At 40.9% G+C, this 19135-nt stretch overlaps 1 protein-coding gene across 2 annotated transcripts in view; it reads left to right on the forward strand.

Annotated features, from left to right (window-relative positions):
• usp43a (ubiquitin specific peptidase 43a) overlaps window positions 1–19135 on the forward strand; it is a 395580-nt gene that overhangs the window by 136759 nt on the left and 239686 nt on the right. The window lies entirely within an intron of this gene.

A 19135-nucleotide genomic window follows, 5' to 3' on the forward strand; every position in this document is an offset into this window, starting at 1 on the left:
TTCTTATTGAAAGTTACCTGTTTGCCCACTCTACCAACTTATTTATGTCTTTTTCTTAGAAGAATAGAATCCCTACAGTGTGGAAACAGGCCCTTTGGCCCAACAAGTCCACACTGAACCTCAGGGCATCCCACCCAGACCCATCCCCCTATAACCCACCTAATCTACACATCCCTGAACACTATGGGCAATTTAGCATGGCCAATCCACCTAACCTACACATCTTTGGACTGTGGGAGGAAACCAGAGCACCCGGAGGAAACCCATGCAGACACGGGGGCAATGTGCAAACTCCACGCAGACAGTCGCCTGAGGGTGGAATCAAACCTGGGTCCCTGGCGCTGTGAGGCAGCAGTGCTAACCACTGTGCCACCGTGCCGCCCCAAGTCCTTGAAGTCCTTGACTACCTTCCTAACAGTTCACAAAGCTTGTAAGTTGGTATCAATGGTAAATTTTAAAATTCTGCCGTCTGCACCAAGGTCTAGGTTAATGACAGATATCAGGAAGAGCAAGAGTCTCTAACCTGACCCCTTGGGATCTCGACTACAAACTGATCTCGAAACAAACAACATTAATTAACTATCTTCCTCCACTACATCGATGACTGTATTGGCGCTGCCTTGTGCTCCCACGAGGAGTTTGAACAGTTCATCAGCTGTACTAACACCTTTCACCCCAACCTCAAGTTCACCTGGACCATCACCAATACCTCCCTCTCATTCCTGGACCTCTCTGTCTCCATCTCTGGTGACTGCCTCAAAATTGATATCTATTTCAAGCCCACAGACTCCCACAGCTACCTGGACTACACCTCCTCTCACCCACCTTCCTGCAAGAATGCGATCCCCTACTCCTAATTCCTCCGCTTCCGCCATGTCTGCTCCCAAGATGGGGCATTCCACCCCCGCACATCCCAAATGTCCTCTTGTTTCAAGGACTGCAACATCCTCCCCCACTTCAGTGTTTGAAAATGCTCTCGACCGCACCTCTGCCCTCACATCCCCTCCCCACAACAAAAACAAAGACAGAATCCCCCTTGTCCTCACATATCACCCCACCAACCTCTGTATCCAATGTATCATTCTCCGCCACTTCCACCACCTACAACCCAACCCCACAAGCAAAGATATATTTTTCTCCCCACCCATCTGCCTTTCATAGGGACTGCTGTCTCCATGACTCCCTCATCCGCTCCACACTCCCCACTAGCCCCACCAACCCTGGCACCTTTCTCTACAACCACAGGAAGTGCTACACCTGCCCCCTCACCCCCATCCCACGACCCAAAAAAACCTTCCACATCAGACAGATGTTCACTTGCATATCTATCAATGTGGTCTATTGCATCCGCTGCTCCCGATGTGGCCTCCTCTACATCAGGGAGACCAAGTGGAGGCTCGGAAACCGCTTTGTAGAGCACCTGTGCTCAGTTCGCGACAAATGACAACACACTTCCAATTGCGAACACTTCAACTCCCCTTCCCACTCCCTGAGTGACATGTCCATCCTGGGCCTCCTCCAGTGTTACAGTGACGCCACCCAGGTATTCCACCTCATATTCTGCCTTGGGAGCCGACATCTGAATGGCCTAAATGTGGACTTTACCAGTTTCAAAATCTCCCCACCCCAGCCCATGACCAGTCCACCCTCTCATCCCTGCCTCCTTGACCTGACAAACCTGTCCATCTTCTCCCCCACCTATCTGCTCCTCCCACCTCATTGACCAATACCCACCACTCCCTATCTGCACTCCCTATCACCATCCCACCCCTCCTGTCTCTATTTATTTCTGAGCTCCCTTCCCCCTCCCTCATTTCTGAAGAAGGGGTCCCGACCCGAAACGTCAACTTTCCTGCTCTTCTGATGCTGCCTGGCCTGCTGTGTTCCTCCAACTCCACACTGTGCTATCTCTGACTCCAGCATCGGCAGTTCTTACTATCTCTTAAATAACTATTACTCTCTCTTTTCTGTCATTTGGTCAATTCCACATCCATACTGCTACTGTCCTTCTATCCCATGAGCTCTAACTTCATTCGTAAGTCTGTTGTGCGACTTGTACCAGATGGCTTTTGGAAGTCCATGTACACTACATCAACAGCATTACCCTTATCAACTCTTTTCATTACCTGTATTAGAAGTGCGTGAATTTTCCAGGAATCATCAAAGGAAACAGTGACAGCAAATTATGTTTCCCAGAGGACTAGGATGAAATTGTTACGTATCTGAATTTTTATCCTCTAGACAGGCAATGGGTATCAGGAAGGTATATGGCTTTGTACTGACCTCCAGGGAAAATGTGGCACCAGTGGAACGTGCTTCATTTCTGGAGGTTGGGCGTGTCAGCCAATCCAGGAAAGAGTTTGGATGCAGCCAAAGTGGCTCTGAGGTAGCCTGTTTAATAGGCTCATCTGGGTGGCTTTGGGATGTTATCAAAGTCAAAATAGAAAATATAGAACCTTTTGGGCTCTTGCACCTCACCCCTTTTACCTTTCCACACACTCCCCATGATCCACATTCCACCTCATGCCTTTCACTCACTCCCCATATTCCCCATTTGGAAACAGAAGCTTTTAGAGCCTCGCTCCTCCTCCAGGTGTTAGTGAGAGAGATAGTAACAGACACAGAATTTATAAGTAAAAGATCAAAGGGTCACACCACTGATGAGGATGTATTAAACAAACCTAAGATGCTGTTAAATCTTTAATCAGTTAGAAGGTTTTAATTGATTAATATGTATATGTAAATCCCCAAATTCCTTTGAAGTTACTGTACTGTCCTGAGAGAATTAAAGGTTTTATCAGTGTAAAGAAGAGGTGATATTTTAGGTCTGACAATGCATGTTAGGTGTGAGGCCTTGGTTAGAATATGTTTATGTTTTGATTTGGAGTCAGACTGGTTTTATTTCTAAAGTAGGAATTTATAAAACACCACATTATTTTGAATGTAAATAGAATGTGTCTTAATTGTGGATGCATTCTAATTTTTTCGAAAAAGCACAAGTTATAGACGTTCAGTCAATGTGGCATTTTATAAATTCCTGCTTTAGAAATAAAACCAGTCTGACTCCAAACCAAAACACATACAGATTGTAAACAAGGCCTCACACCTAACATGTATTGTCTGACCTCAACACCTACAACCCGAGCTACAAATCTACTCCAAAAACCTTAAATTAGTCCTTTCATTCAAAGCTCTTGTTGATGGCTAATTAATCGTCAGAATTGCATGTTGCATTGTACACCGTTCTCTCCAACACAATGGAATGAATATTCCATTTTATTATTTTTATTGCAAAAGTCCATTTGGTGAATTTCATTTAACAGCAACATTACCTCATCTCTGGCTAATTGACATTGCAATCTCTGCAAGACGAAGCATTGCAGATTTAGCACTTGATTAGGTGATATCTCAACAGTATTTTAACTACCACTTCTGTGTTAAAATAGTGCTGAGTATCCTGTTCTGATCTTCCTCAATACATGATAGAAGAAATTTACATTCATGTAATGCCTTATCACTTCTCTCATCAGCCCAAAGTACTTCATTTATGACATTGATTTTAAGTGTAGAACATAATGAAGACTTGTATTTTTGTTGTAACTTAGGATATCCTGAAACACTTTACAATCAATTAAGTTATTTTGACATGTGATGACTAGTGTCGGAAAATGCAGGTGAATTTGCAAGTCACGTTTTTTGCGCTGCAGGATCCTACAAATAGTATTGGAATGTGGTTGCATTTGTTCAGGGAAAAATATTTGCTCTAAAATCTAAACAAAAGCTTTCCTGAATAGCACTGTGGCCTTATTAAAGTCCGTTTTGTAAAGATCATGTCTTTTTAGTTTTGTGCTTTTTAAAATCATGGACAGACGTGAAGAAGAGTTGGTTGAAAGTCAATGTTTTAAAGGAAAATATCCTGATATGGTAAGCCTTGTGTAAGCTGCTGTTTGAACAAGCAGTAATTGAACTAGTTTTAGGTGAACTCGAGCTGAGGGATCCTGTATACAGAAGCAACTGGATGGCAACAAGAAGTTGGTATAAGGACTAGTGACCAGTTATCGATGACATGGCTTTTTTGCAAGCCAACAACAACTATACAACTTGCGGTTGCCAACAACTTAAAGAAATGTTTTGATCTCCATTAGCATAACGGCTGTTTCTCTGTTTTCTGCAGTCAAAAGCCATTCAAAACCTGAAGAAAACCAGCTCATCTTTCTTTCAGCAGTTGGTGTAAAGTGTGACTTTTAACAGCAAAGACAGAGAGCTTCTATGAGTGAAGCATCCAACTTGTGTCTCTTGCAAACTAGTAGATGCATCCGAAGAAAGGCAACTGAACAGCAACTTGCTGACCTACATAAAAATCTTAAGGACAGTTCTGAGGAAGGGTCACTGGACCCGAAACGCTAACTCTCTTTTTTTCCTTCACAGATCCTGCCAGACCTGTTGAGCTTTTCTAGCAACTTTGTTTTTGTTCCTGATTTACAGCATCCGCAGTTCTTTCGGTTTTTATAAAAATCATAAGGTTCATCTTGCCAACCCATGAATAGGACAAGTGGACTGCCTTCCAATTTTTCTTCACTCATAACCTGTTTTTCCCAGTCTGTTTGCGTGAGTGTGTGTGCGCGTGAGTGTGTGTGTGTAAAAGGGGATTCAAGTTTTAATTTGCCGTGTTATATGCTGATGGTTTATAAATGTAGCTACAATCTAATTAGGTAATACATAATAATTCTTGACAAGGACAAAAACTGGTCCATCCTTTCTGTAACCTGGGTCTGAAAATCAGTTAAATTGGTGAATATCGTGTTGTTATTTTAAAAAAAAAACTTTAATTTTTATTATGACTCTGGGAATAGCAGGGATTGATTTCCCCAGTGAGTTGTGACAGTTTGAATGAGGTTTTCATTGTTAATTTGAAACATCGTATCGTCAACCTTACCGCATTCCCTCAGCACTGCACGTGAATGTCAGATTCAGTTTTGTAAATCAGTGTCCTGCCTCGGTGTCCCTGACTTAGAAAGCAGACTGCTGACTGTTGAACCAAAATGACACGACTAAAAGTAAATACTTTTGAGAGCAAGAGGGTTTTTAGACCTGACTTGTATAACCCCAGTCGAACACAAAGGCAAGTTTGCAAATGCTTAGGCATTCTCACCAATTAAAAGATATTCAAGTAACAGCATGGAATTTGAAAGCAAAAATAGCCTTAATAATAAAGAAAGCCTTAATACTGAGTTTATAAAATGGAACGGAAGCTCTATGTGAGCTTCAGCTTGCTGACCAACATAAAAATCATAAAGTTCATGAAAAGGAACAAGTGGACTGCACTTTTGTGCACCTTTATGAAATGACATTTGAATATATCTTTCACGTCAGAAGAGTGGATGCAGCCACATGCACTTTCTAAATATAAAGCTGCAGGCTGTGGGGATGTAGAGTTCTGAGTCTCAGTGGATACACTCTTGTCACAGAATTCTATGAATGCTTCTAGCAGCAATCCAAGCCTGAGCTTTCTCTCTTTGCTGCATTTCCACAGACTAATAAGGTGGTAGAACTACAGCCCAAGTGGCATCGGATTGACTGTTTCCTCAAAACGTGCCTTTTGCCAAGTCCTGGTGACGGGTTCCGACCTGAAACGCCACTCTCCTGCTCCTCTGATGCTGCCTGACCTGCTGTGGTTCATCCAGCTCCACACTGTACTGCTTTTTGCCAATTTTTTTTGGATGGGGGAGTCTCGAGTTAGATAAAGCATTGAGGTAGCATCCTTGACCATAACTATACTTAATGAGTTATATGTACTATCCTTCCATATTTTACACAAACACTATCTTGTTTCGTATTTCACACATCCATATCTGCGGCATGGATTTAAACTATGGCTCTATACAATGATTGTGGTCTACTGTTATCTCTGGAGACTTAGTTCAAGGATCAAACCGGCGCTAAGCAATTTGTTGCACCCAGCATATCCACAGAGTTCCTGTGATAATGAGGTTGAATTGAACATGTAATAATGTGATGCACACAGTATCACAATGATATAGGATATGCTCGATGAACTAGACAGTCTTCCACTGTTTTGTCATCATTCAGTGGTTTCACAAAGCTAAAAGCTAGTTTGGACTGAAATGACCTTTTTGCTGCTTTGCTGGCAAAATAAATGATTATTTAGGGAGTTGGAACAGAAAGTAATTCCTGATTTTATTATGATAGTTTTTTGAGATCAGGAGTTCCCAAGTCCAGTCAAGTTAGATCCAAGGCAAAATTGGTCCACGGTTCAGTGTAAAGGTCATATTGTGAGAGGGAGAGTATTGTCTCAAAATGGGAATAAAAATGTTGATGAAGAAAGTTGTCCATCAATCTGAGATGGAAATGACATTAATTGGCCAATTAAGGGCCTCTGTTGAGTTAAAGGCAGGCCAGCTAGCCTAGGCCTAGCTCCTCCCACTGTCATGTTGCCTAAAATTCGAGGTTGACAGCTGGACCGTGAGAAAGCCATAAACCATAGAAATGTTACAGCGCAGAAATAGAACAACCCTTAATCACTGTGCTAACAGAATAAATCCCGTATGCCTACATTATCCACCTGTTCTGCTCCCTCAGGAACCTGTGGCCGTATACTCCAAGGTCTTTCATTTCCTTTACCCATCTCAGTATCCTGCTGTTCATTGTGTATTCCTTTTGCTTTGTTTGCCGGCTCCAAATGCATAACCTCACACTACTTCAGATAGAACTCCATTTGCCATTTTCAGTTCACTCAAACAAACTATTGATATCAACCTGCAATTGACAGCCATTCTATTCCCTATCATGGTGGCTCAGTGGTTAGCACTGCTGCCTCACAGCACCAGGGACCCAGGTTCAATTCCACCCTCGGGCGACTGTCTGTGTGGAGTTTGCACATTCTCCCCGTGTCTGCATGGGTTTGCTCCAGTTTCCTCCCACAATCCAAAGATGGATCAGCCATGCTAAATTGCACTAAATAGTGTTCAGCGATGTGTAGATTAAGTGGGGTATAGAGGGATGGGTCTGGGTGGGATGCTCCGAGGGTCGGTGTGGACTTGTTGGGCCGAAGGGCCTGTTTTCACACTGTAGGGATTCTATGATCTGTGAACTTTCTCATGTCAATTTTTGTGTCGTCTGCAAGTTTCCCATTCGTGCCTTCCACATTTAATTCTAAATTATTAATGTATATGTATATGGCAAATAGCAAAGGATGAAATATTGAGTCCTGCTTTCTGTTTACAAAAATATCTGCCAACTGTTACCATTTGTTTCCTATCACTAAGTGAATTTTGGATCCAACTCATTGCGTTCCTCTGTATCCCGTGGGCTATAATTTTTCTGACCATGATGCATTGTGGGACTGCATCAAGGGCCTTACTAAAATTTATGTTGACAACGTTGACAACATCCACTGCATAATCCTCATCAATCCCTCTTGTTACTACATCAAAAAGTTCAACTAAGTTAGTACAACATGACCATCCTTTAACAAAACCATGCTCACCATTCCTGAAATCCCTGCCTTTCCAAGTAACAGCATTGATTCTAGTAACTTGTCCATTACTGAGGTCAGACTGACCCACCTATAATTATTTGGCCTATCCGTCACACTCAATTTGAATAATGGTACAATGTTGGCAGACTTCTAATCCTCTGGAACTTTGAGGTACTTTACAGACCCCTCCCCACGCGCGAACCCCCTGCAGGGGAACGTTGAATCCTGCCCAATATGCCGTTTACCTTACTAATCAGTTGCTGTGCCTGAATACTAACATTTTATGATTCGGGTACCAGGACACGCAGACACCTTTATACCTGTCTACTTTCTATTCTTCCTGCCTCCCAATCATTCACTTTCCAAAGCTAATAGATTCTCTTCAGTTCCGTGCACTCTTATTTTTGTTTCCAGACTCTTATGGAACCATGTTAAAATGTCTTCTCCTGGTCCACATAAGTAGTATCCATACACACACCTTTATCAATCACACTTCTTTACCTCTTCAAAAATATCTGCTAGATTGTTTGATTGGATATGACTTGCCTATGAAATCCATGTTGGCTTTCTCTGATTAATTCCTATTTATTCCATGGTGGCTCAGTAGTTAGCATTGCTGCCTCACAGCGCCAGGGACCTGGGTTCAATTCCACCCTTGGGCGACTGTCTGTGTGGAGTTTGCACATTCTTCCTGTGTCTACATGGGTTTCCTCCCACAGTCCAAAGATGTGCAGGCTAGGTGGATTGGCCATGCTAAATTGCCTATAGTGTTCAGGGATGTGTAGCTTGGGTGGGTTACAGGGAGATGGGTCTGGGTTGGATGCTCCAAGGGTTGATGTGGACTGTTTGGGCCTAAGTTTCCACACTGTAGGGATCCTACGATGATGATACTTGTTTATGAAAGCCATGTCAGTCTAAACAGTTGCATTTTCACTGATACATGAAATATTTAACAGTGCAGTTTTTAATAGGTGTCAGTCTACTTTCAGACTACTCTTAATATGTGAGAGAGATGTGAAGTGATGGCTATCCATTCCTTTTTAAAATTTGCATTGAGTAGCTTTTCTGTGAGCTCATGTTACTTTGAATGCTTCTTGCTGGAATTGCATTCAGAGCTTTACATTGGCTTTTTATTTGACTAAACAGGCAGTTAAATACTTCTGCAAATAAATGTAATTCACTACATTCGGTATATTTACTTAATTTAAATTTGGGCTTGATCCCTTTGTTATGATTTGGAATTTCTCACACAGGTGTACTTTGGCAAGGTTTGACAGGATCACTGCCACTTCCTCTCCCAGTGGCTTGATGCTGTGTCAATAGCTTTTTAAAATCTGCAATTACTTTTGCAGTATTAGCAAGCCTTAAAGCCTTAGAGACTCTCTATTTTGAAATGATACACACTTATAGTATGTTGTGTATGTTTGTGGATTTTAAGATTGTGGGAATGTACCCTTGTTTACCTTTAATGAAGAGGATTAGAGAGGCTCGAAAGCATTTTTAACATGCTTTATTTTTCCTTTTTTTTTTGGCTTTCAAATTTCAAATTATGTTACATTTGCTCCAACGTGCACTTAGGAGAAACTGCAAAGAAACATATTGAATGTAAATGTCATGTAACCCAAAGCAGAACAGTAATGAAACAAGACTGACAAGCTTCTGTTCTTAAATGGCAAAAACCATGAAGAGGATTAAACAAATCAGCGTCAACTTTGAAATTAATGATGCACTCATGCCTGAAAGCTTAATGTTATTTGACTTGTATCCGTGACACAGATTAAATGGTAAGGTCCAAACTGACTTAAAGGTGGACATGACTGCCCAGTTTCTCATCTTGTCAAAGTGGACTGAAGCTGCCCTCTGTCTCTCTCCATTCTGTTGGGTCAGCAGTGACTCTAGAATTAGACTTTAAGTTAGTGCATTTGTTGAGGTTTCTCACCAGTGCTAACATTATTATCTGAAATCACTTTTCCATGAGAGATGGTGGTGAGAATCTTCACAAAGACTAAGCCACAACAAATAAAAGATTTGTCCTGAACCACTGTTGACAGGAGTGCTTTGTACACAGGTGATAAGTCAAGGATTTTTCAACAGGAAGGTATCTGGTTTTGATTGTCTGGGTTTTTAAAAATTCAGTCATGGGACATGGGTGTCGCTCATTGGCCAGTATTTATTGCTGTTCCATAGCTACCCTTGAACTGAGTGGCTTGCCAGGCCATTTCAGAGCTCAGTTGAGAGTCAACCACATTGCATGTGTCTGGAGTCACATGTAAGCCAGACCAGATTAAGATAACAGATTTCCTTCCCTGAAGAACATTAATGAGCCATTAATGTTGAAGTTTCACTCCAATGGGGAATAAGTGTTTATAGAGAAATGCAGAATCCACAATCATAAGAAGAAAAATGAATAAACAATTGCATGAAACTGGGGAGAAAATACATTTGGGGCAAGCCTATCCTCAGATTTCCCACTGACAAAAACGGTGGTACAATATAAAAGGAGCGACACAAGTCAGAGTAGATTCTCCTTTGTTGCAAGCCCAACACCATACGCAAAGATGATCACTGAAGATCCAGGCATTGTCAATCCAATGCATAATTCAAAAATTACGTCCACATTATAATATTTAAATATTTGAGCTGACGAGAGAAATGGTTTGGCCAAACCAATCCATGTTGATGGTTATTCTCCCCACAAGCAAGAATGTCCTGAATCCCACATGACTACATTGATATCATATTCCATGAATCCTTTTTCCAACCACCTGTTTAACCTTTTCCTAAATAGTGGTGTGGTGTTTGGAGACCCCACTCGAATGACTTGAGCTTGAGGCAGGCACAGTTAGCATGGATCATGCAATTCAGAGAGAATCGTGAGTGACCTTGCATGCTGAGCAAAAAGACAAAGTAATGTGCACCGTTGATAATAGAAAGATTTAATGTTTAATTCTCAAATCTAGTTGGGCACTCAAGGGAAGATATGATGCAATGCATTTGGTGCAGTGGCAGTCTCTTGATGGATTTGATTCTCTGCAGTATTAATATTTAATACACAAGGAATGGGAACCAAATCCAAAAGATGTCTGCTGACTCATCTGCATTTTTATAAATGTAATTCAGCCTGTTATTTATTAATGGGCAGTAGGTATACAGAAAGTTCAGTTGTTTCTCCCACAGGTAATTGCTCAAAGAACAAATTATTATATTCTCAATCTAAATTTGTATCACTGACATCTATTGGTATATATCCTCCAAATGAGCCCAGTGTACATCGAAACCAATTTCTAGAAAAGCTTTAAAATCAACTCCACGTCCTTGACCAAACCATTCAAAAAGCAGCCTTCACTTGAAAACACAAGTTAAGACTTCTGTGATAAAAATGAAATGGTGAATGTCAAACTTTCTTTAAGCCACCCTCATGAAGTGCATTCCTGCCTTGTAGAAAATGGTCAGATTGAAGTATTCCCTCAGCAATTTGGGAAACTATGAATGACCCAAATTAACGTACTGCTGGAAATAACCAACACATAGGAAGGTTCCAGTGGGTGTCACGCGAACTGATCAATATAGCAGGTTATCAAAGTGGAAGGATTTATTTATGTCACCAAGCCTACCACACTGCAAGCAAAATGGAGTCACCCTTAAATGTTGTGGACACTAATGGGTCTTTATGCTGTAAAAAAGAAAAAAATGTAAACCAGGTATATACGGAATAAAACTGTCCACCAAAAAGGTTTAATCTTGAAAATATTGCAGACTGTTAAGGAAATAATTCATTGGTTATTGGTTTGCTCTGTGGCTGCCAGTCACTCCATGTGGACTATGTGATTTCAATCTATCTCTGGTAAAGTAGGGATGGGACAGCTGGCAAGGGCGAGAGCAATTGCAGAGACGAGTAGAAAGGGAAAAAGGTTGTCCAATCAGCATTTTAAAACACAAATTGAATAAAAGCCCCTACAACTCAGCTCGCTGCTGGGGAGGAGGAGATGATTGGCGCGTTATGTATGTGTCTCCGTGGGAGTCATTTTTGCCTCCAAATATTTTTTTTTAAAAAATGAACCAGTCCAGGGATGACGCAAAGGTCCGAGAAATACAACAGCAGCCTGTCTGCTGGAGTACATGCAGGTTAATGGGTCTCCTCAGGTCAGAGGTCATTGGATCTATTTGGCTGTTGTAATTCTAGGAATTTTGTCTCCTAATTTTGCTTTTCTTTTTTAAAATCCTTTACCTTCAACAGATTGAGATTGGTGTTATGTGTTTGACCATCTTTGTGTAAGAGTTATGCTCAAAATGTTTCCATATGTTGGGAAGGGCCATTGGCAGAGATGATATATGCAAGTCTTGCACCATGCTTGCTGCTGTTTGGATCTAGTTTTAAAGACGTCTTTTTGATTAGGACCAAAATAGTTGGAGAATGTCCAATGAGTCAAAGACTTTATAATTAGTAACCACAGTGATTAATGGAATTGCTATTCTGGAGGTGGGACAGACGTAGACAGTATATTAAGTGACATTTTCATTTTAATAACTTGGAATTACTTTTGGAGTGCTAGCAAGCACCGTTTTAATTAGCAGAATATAGTGTTTAATTAAATACAACATTTAAGTTCCCATTTAATTGTTCACCTTTGATCTTTTGACTTATTTTGAGCAATGCCACTGGAGACATCCCCGTGTTGTTATAGTGTACAACTTAATCACATTATCCGTGTAAAATTAATTTGCCATGGCCATTTATATACAGGCTTCTTTCTCATTTGCAAGATGCCAACTTTAGTAAGACAATCCACAATAAGTTGTATTTAACAGCTCCTTTCAAGTCCTACAATGTCCCAAGTTATTTCAAGTCGATTATCAAAAGACTTTAACTTGCAGTCATGTAAGAATTTTTTTTGGACAGGTGACCCAAAGCCTGTCAAAATGGTAAAGTTAGCCTTGAAAAAGGAAAGAGAGGTGGAGACATTTAAAGAGGGGATTGTAAAGTTTGGGGCTGAGGCAGGCGAATGGGGAGACAGAGGAAATCGGTAATTCAGCAAGAATCCAGACACTAGGAATAGTGGGAGATGCATTTTCCAGACTATATGATCCGCCATAAAACATATACCTACAATATCAATACAGAGGTAATAGAGAATAATTACAAGGTAGCTAACATCCCGCCTATGTTAAAGCCAAGAGCTGCTGAACTATCCAGTGATTTAAGTCAATCTTTGCCATATCCTCAGGAGTTAATTTGCTTCATCCTAAATCTTTGATGGTATAATTTGATCAATTTTGATTATTTCAAACAAACTGTGCAAAATGATGTTAATTTTAGAGAGTTAGTGTTCCAATAACTATTGAGCCCACAGTAGACTTGAGCATCCTCTGTTCCTGTACTTTTCTCCCACTCAATGAAAATGACCTCCTCCAGCCCAGCATTTAACCAGAATTCCCCTTTTTTCCTAGGATACCTATCCACATACACCATATTCCCAAAAAATAAACGGACCCAGCACCGCCAGAATTCTTATTTCCATGGGTAAGATTTGTAAGTTGGCCATTCGCAATAGGATGCTTTAGCGCAGATGGATTTGAAACATGAGGAAGTAGTTTAGAAGGGACTTGAATGAATAACTGAGCACCCTATAACGTGGTTTCACTAGCTGTAAGAGAGTGAAGAGTGTCTTGCCCTCTTATTTGCCCAATAGTTGATTGACTGTTTATAAACCTTGCATTGAACTATCCATCTTTGCCAACTTGCCAATGAGGAGACAGTTTAGTCCATGGCCTTTTTCAGTCAGTTTACCTTTTAAGCTTAATTGTTCTCAGCCAAATAATGCTATATTTTTTCCTGTGAATTCCAAAGTCAGGTTTTTTGATTTTCTTTTTAAAAATCTAAACTCGGGACAAAATTAAGTCTGGAAGTGAGACAGTCAACCCATAATTAAACTCCAAATATAAGTTGGATTTATTGATCTTTATATATTGTAATACCGAAGCACAGAATCACTTAAGGAGGTCCCATGTTTTCCGTTGTTGATCCAGTTTTTTATTGACAGGCAGATAAACTTAGAGACAAAAGTAACCTTATAAGTCTGCTGCTGGCCTACAGATGATAGATTTAACAGCATTTATACCCGGGACAGCTCATGGGCACTAAGCTCCTGGAATACAAATTTGTCTTTTTAAAAACAAAATCAATACAAAAGGCCCTTCACTTTCTCAAACTGTGTTCCTTTGAATTGAATATATTCCGTTTGCATGCTTCTGCAGAACTGTGCTTAATTAATCTCTGAATGAGTTCAGTGCAAAATTTCCTGTGTCTTTATATTGGGATTACTGCCTGTGCCTTTTCTACATACCTACTGCATTATTAAATATTTCGTTCATAGCCTGGGAGCATCATGATCTACTTCTTTTTAAAACTCAGTTTTTGAAGTTTTGATTTTTTAAATTGTTTTCTATGTTCACAGCGACAACAGCTCCCTACTCCCAATACTCTTTTGGTTTGTGGTGCTGCTGCAGTTTGGCCTGTTTCTGCTTCTGGCAATGGTTAAGGATGCTGCTTTGTGTTGATTATCTGAGGATGTTTACAGCAACAGCTTGCATTTATATAATGTCTTCAGAGTTATAAAATGTTGCAAGGTGCATCATAGGAGCACAATCAGACAAAAACCGACACCAAACCATATAATATTAGAATTGGTAGAAAACAGAAGGAGGCCATTTAGCCCATTGTGTCTGTATTGGCAGGAGCAACTGTACTTGTCCAATTCCCCCATCTATTCCCCGTAGCCCTGCAAACTTATCTCTTTTGTTGCGTATCCAACACCTTGAAAGCCAAGGTTCAATCTGCCTCCACCAAATTTGCAAGCATTGTACCCCAACTCCTAACCACTTGATGTATAAAAATGTTTTTTTTTCTTGTTGTCATGAGATCTGTGTTTCTTGAATGGACAAGACATAAGTTTTAGGGAACTTCTTCCATGAAAGTATGGTTGGGAGATTTAGAGAAGAAATTCAAATGCTTAGGACTTGGACTGTTCAAGGGACAAGAGTCAATGGTAATAAAGAAGAAGATTAGTAAGTGGTCGGGGGCTGAGAAATATAGAGTTCTCAGGAAGAGGTTCCAAAGGACTGGGACAAGGCCATAGAGGTATTTGAAATTTGGATGGGATTATTTTAAAATTGAGGACCAAGAGCCAAAGGAAATCAGCAAGTACAAGAGTGATGGGTGAGCAGTGATAAGTGCAAGTTAGCATAGAGTTCATTAGAGTTTTGAATTAGCTTGTATTTCTCTTATATTTGAATTACAGCTGTCCACGCAGGTATGTCATCAAGTTGAAAAGCCTGTTTTGTTTTGTGTCGTATGCCCTTTGACTAATTCTCCTGATATGTGTCAATATGAAGTCCTACTGTCATTACCCAAATTGTGCATAAAATTGTGACCTTGCTTTAGTTTGCTAGTTGGGATTACTTGATAATAAATGCATTAAACAAAAACATAAAATGATTTTAATCAAATTTAAGTGCTGGACATAAATGAAAGGCTGGGTTTGAATTTCCAACTGGGCAAAAATGACATTGTTCACAAAAATGATACCGTTTGCTGTTTTTCTGTTTTTTCAGTTACCATTGGTAACATTGTCTGTTCCGAAAATGAGACTTTCTGCTTAGCAGCAAGAAATACACAACTTCGGCTTTGTAATTTTCCCCAATTTGAAGATGCACAACCAATTTACTGAGCCGCACAGGCAAACAAAAACCTCATTATTTGTCTTCCTTTTAGTTTTTTTCCCCGATTATTTTGTGGATTTCGGATTAAAACTACTGTTTCCATTTTTCCAGACAGTCAATATTGGTGTTGGTTCTGCAGTTGCATTTACCTTGAGGCATATCCTTTATCCCTTTCCATGTATTACCAGTTGCATTTGAATTGCACCACAATCCTATTTTCATTTAGTAACTCCTGCCTTCAACCCCATCACAGAACTTCCTTCCTATCCTACTCCACTTTTTTCCTTGCTTCTGTTTTGCTTAAAACACTCTATCTATAGTCATTGTTCAACTGACAGATCACGGACCTAAAATATTAACTTTCTTTCTTTTTCCTCTCTCCACAGATATTTCCAGACCTGCTGAGTATTTCCAGCATTGTATTTCATATTAATATTTAATATTTCTGACAAATTAATATTTCGTACCTCCTGCATCCTCAGTATCTTGCTTTTGCTTTACCTCTTATTTGTCCTTTCCTGTAGTCTTAAGTAGAACTGCTCAGTTATTCTGGCGCATATTTGGACCAAATTTCAATGAGATGCCATGTGATCTGCTAGGGCTCACTTCAATGCCCAGAAAGATAATTACAAAAACAGACAAGGACCCCCAACACCATGTTTCTTGATCTGATGAGCGTCATTTTGTGTTTTTGGAAGATATGAAGAAATTTGGTCTTAGGGAAGTTCATCACAAAAGTTTGACTGTTCCATTACTCCACAGTTGTGTACGGCCTGATTGATGGTGAGTCTGCTGACCTGTTCCACATCACTGATGGAGTTAAACAGGACTATGTGCTTGCACCAATTAGGGGAGGCGATGGCCTTGCAGTATTATTGCTGGACTGTTAATCCAGAGACCCAGATAACATTCTGGGGCCCGGGTTCAAATGCCACCACGGTAGATGGTGGAATTTGAATTCAGTAAATATCTGGAATTAAGAATTTACTGATGACCATGAATCCATTGTCGATTGTCAGAAAAACCCACCTGGTTCACTAATGTCCTTGAGGGAAGGAAACTGCCATCCTTACCTGGCCTACATGTGACTCCAGACCTACAGCAATGTGGATGATTCTTAACTGCCCTCTGGGCAATTAGGGATGGGCAATAAATGCTGCCTAGCCAGAGATGCCCTCATCCCGTAAATGAATAAAGAAGAAATAAATCCTATTCACCATATATTTCTCCATCATTGCCTCCAATACTTTCAAGATAGTGATCTGTGCATCAAAATCAGATATGACATGGATGGGAATCTGTTTCTTTAAATACAGGTAATGACCAATTTCCTTTCTAACCATGACTCTGCAGTAACAGTTGATTCAGAGCTGGATGTGCAATGTAGCGTGGACTTGTTCCGCAAGACCTTAATGACTGGCATGAAGAAAATTGAAGTACCAGCCTGCTGAAACCTTCAGTTGAGCCTGTGGTTTCAGGCCATGTCGAGAAGATGTCAGCCGTGGAGAAGTCCATTTCTGTTGGCAGCACGCTCTCAGGGGATGTCTGCATTGATGTCAAAGCATATGCAAGAATTGCCAAACCAAATATAGCCTTCGGTAGACCTTGAACATCAGTTTGGGAATGAAGAGGAGTAAGTCAACCTTCAAAACTGAACGTGAAGTTGTTCATTCAGTGCCAAGAATGCTAAGAAACCCCACCACTTTCCTGTTAGCTGCGTTTGGAAGCTTCTGATGATCACTGACAGGATAAAATGGCAGATACTGTGGTGTTCACCTGAGCTGGTCTGCCAAGCACCCACACCCTATTGAGACACCTTCAGCTGTTGGGCTGGTCTTGCAGCCAGAATGTCTGGCACTAATGTAACAAAAATAACTCTTCCATGGTGAGCTTGACTCTGGGGTGCACTCTCATGGAAGTCAATGAAACACCTCAAGGACAGTTGGAAGGCTTCCCTTCTGAATATTGATATCAACTCTAAGTCCTGAGAGAAGTTAGTCCAGGATCGTTGCACCTGGCAAAACCAAATAGTGTTGCAGCCTCTTTCAAAATACAATGCATTATCAGAAGCAGAGAGAAAATGAAAGGGGAGGTAATCTCGAGCCAGCAATTCATCTCAAATGGAATCATCTGTGCTATCCTCTCCTATTAACAGTAGAACCTTCTGGAGCAATTGGCCTTAGCCGTCATCAGCGTGCCCACCCAATTCTACCAAATGGCACAGGAGATGAATATAATCATCATCACCTGAAAGGCCAAACATGAGGCTTCCATTGCACTGCACTAAAGTGCTGATAGAGATTCTGTGTTCAGGTCTATGAGATGGGACATGAACCACAGCTTGTTCACACAATGTTTGGTTCAGCTGTTTCTCGGTTGTTCTTCGGATGCCTGACACTCATCCCAAAGTTGTACCTGCCTGTAAGACAGGTGATCTCTCAACAATTCCGTTAAGATGTCTGCTTTGAGACAGTGTCGGGTTTTATAAACCACTGTTTGTTTGTTAAACTGTTTGTTTAATTTGGAGAGAGAATAAAGTTGGAATGATGTTGTCTAGATTTTTTTTTAATCTACCTGGTCAGAGATATTATGACATACCTCTAGAGCAGATGGGACTTAATCCTGGGTTCACTGGTCCAGAGATAGGGACACTACCACTGCACCACAAGAGTCCTCAAAGTTAGGGATCTTGAGGATAGATAATCAGCATTTTCACCTGGATACAAGATCCATGTGATTAGTGTTGCCATGGCGATGGTGTCAAGAGGTGAGGAATGTATAGGAAGCCATTACAGGATCAGGTTGCAGGTTTTCCTGCATCATTAGAACTCCTGGACCCAGTCAGTCTGCACAAATCTGAGGTAGAAAGGTGGATTGAAGACATAGAGGCGGCAGTCTGCTGTAACAGAAGGCTGGCATGAACTCCTGCTTGGATTGAAAAGACCAGGCTTAAGCAAAGCTGCAAGGTTTGCCTAGCTTTGGGTAGAGAGAGGGATCTCCAATTCATTCCTCACCTGAGTGCTTGTTTGGACAGGAGACTGGGGAATGATGTGCCCAATAAGGGACAGTATGATATATAACCATGGAGGGAGATTTTCAACTTAAAAACAAAATGTTAAATGGGGAATATTTTCCCTGGAGTGCCAGAGGCTGAGGAGTGACCTTATAGAGGTTTATAAAATTATGAGGTTGTATGGATAGGTTGAATAGCCGTGGTCTTTTCCCCAGGGTGGGGAAGTCCAAAACTACAGGACATAGGTTTAAGGTGAGAGGGGAAAGATTTAAAAGGGACCTGAGGGGCAATGTTTTCACACAGACAGTGGTGCGTGTATGGAATGAGCTGCCAGAGGAAGTGGTGGAGACTGGTACGGTTACAACATTTGAAGGGCATCTGGATGGGTATACGAATAGGAAGGGTTTAGAGGGATATGGGCCAAATACTGGTAAATGGGACGAGATTAATTTAGGATAGCTGGTTGCCATGGATGAGTTGGACCGAAACGTGTGTTTCCATGCTGTGCAGCTCTATGACTCTAATACAGTCGCAGACAAATGTGTTAAGCATGTTGTTATTTCACAGCCTAATTTCAAATCAAATTTTTGGTTGTCACTTTGGTCCGTATTTGTGAAACTAAATCATACTTTGATAAAATTTTGGCAAGCAAATTGCAAGCCAATGAATTCTCCATTCGTGACTTAAGCTAAGTGCTGTGGGGCTCAACAAGGCCAATTATGCCTCCAATATCTGTAACAATCCCAAATGGCTGACTTTTATACTTAGGTGGTTAGTGATAATGGTGTGAGCTGGTACAATTCACTTCCCTTGTAATTATGTTTTCAACTTTTCCTGACTTCCATCTGAGTGTGACAATTCATTTTTCCCGACAGGTGTCCTCCCTAATTGTTAGATAGCAGCTG

Source organism: Rhincodon typus, chromosome 23 (genome assembly GCF_021869965.1).
Source record: "Rhincodon typus isolate 14 chromosome 23, sRhiTyp1.1, whole genome shotgun sequence".
Lineage (NCBI taxonomy): Eukaryota > Metazoa > Chordata > Chondrichthyes > Orectolobiformes > Rhincodontidae > Rhincodon > Rhincodon typus.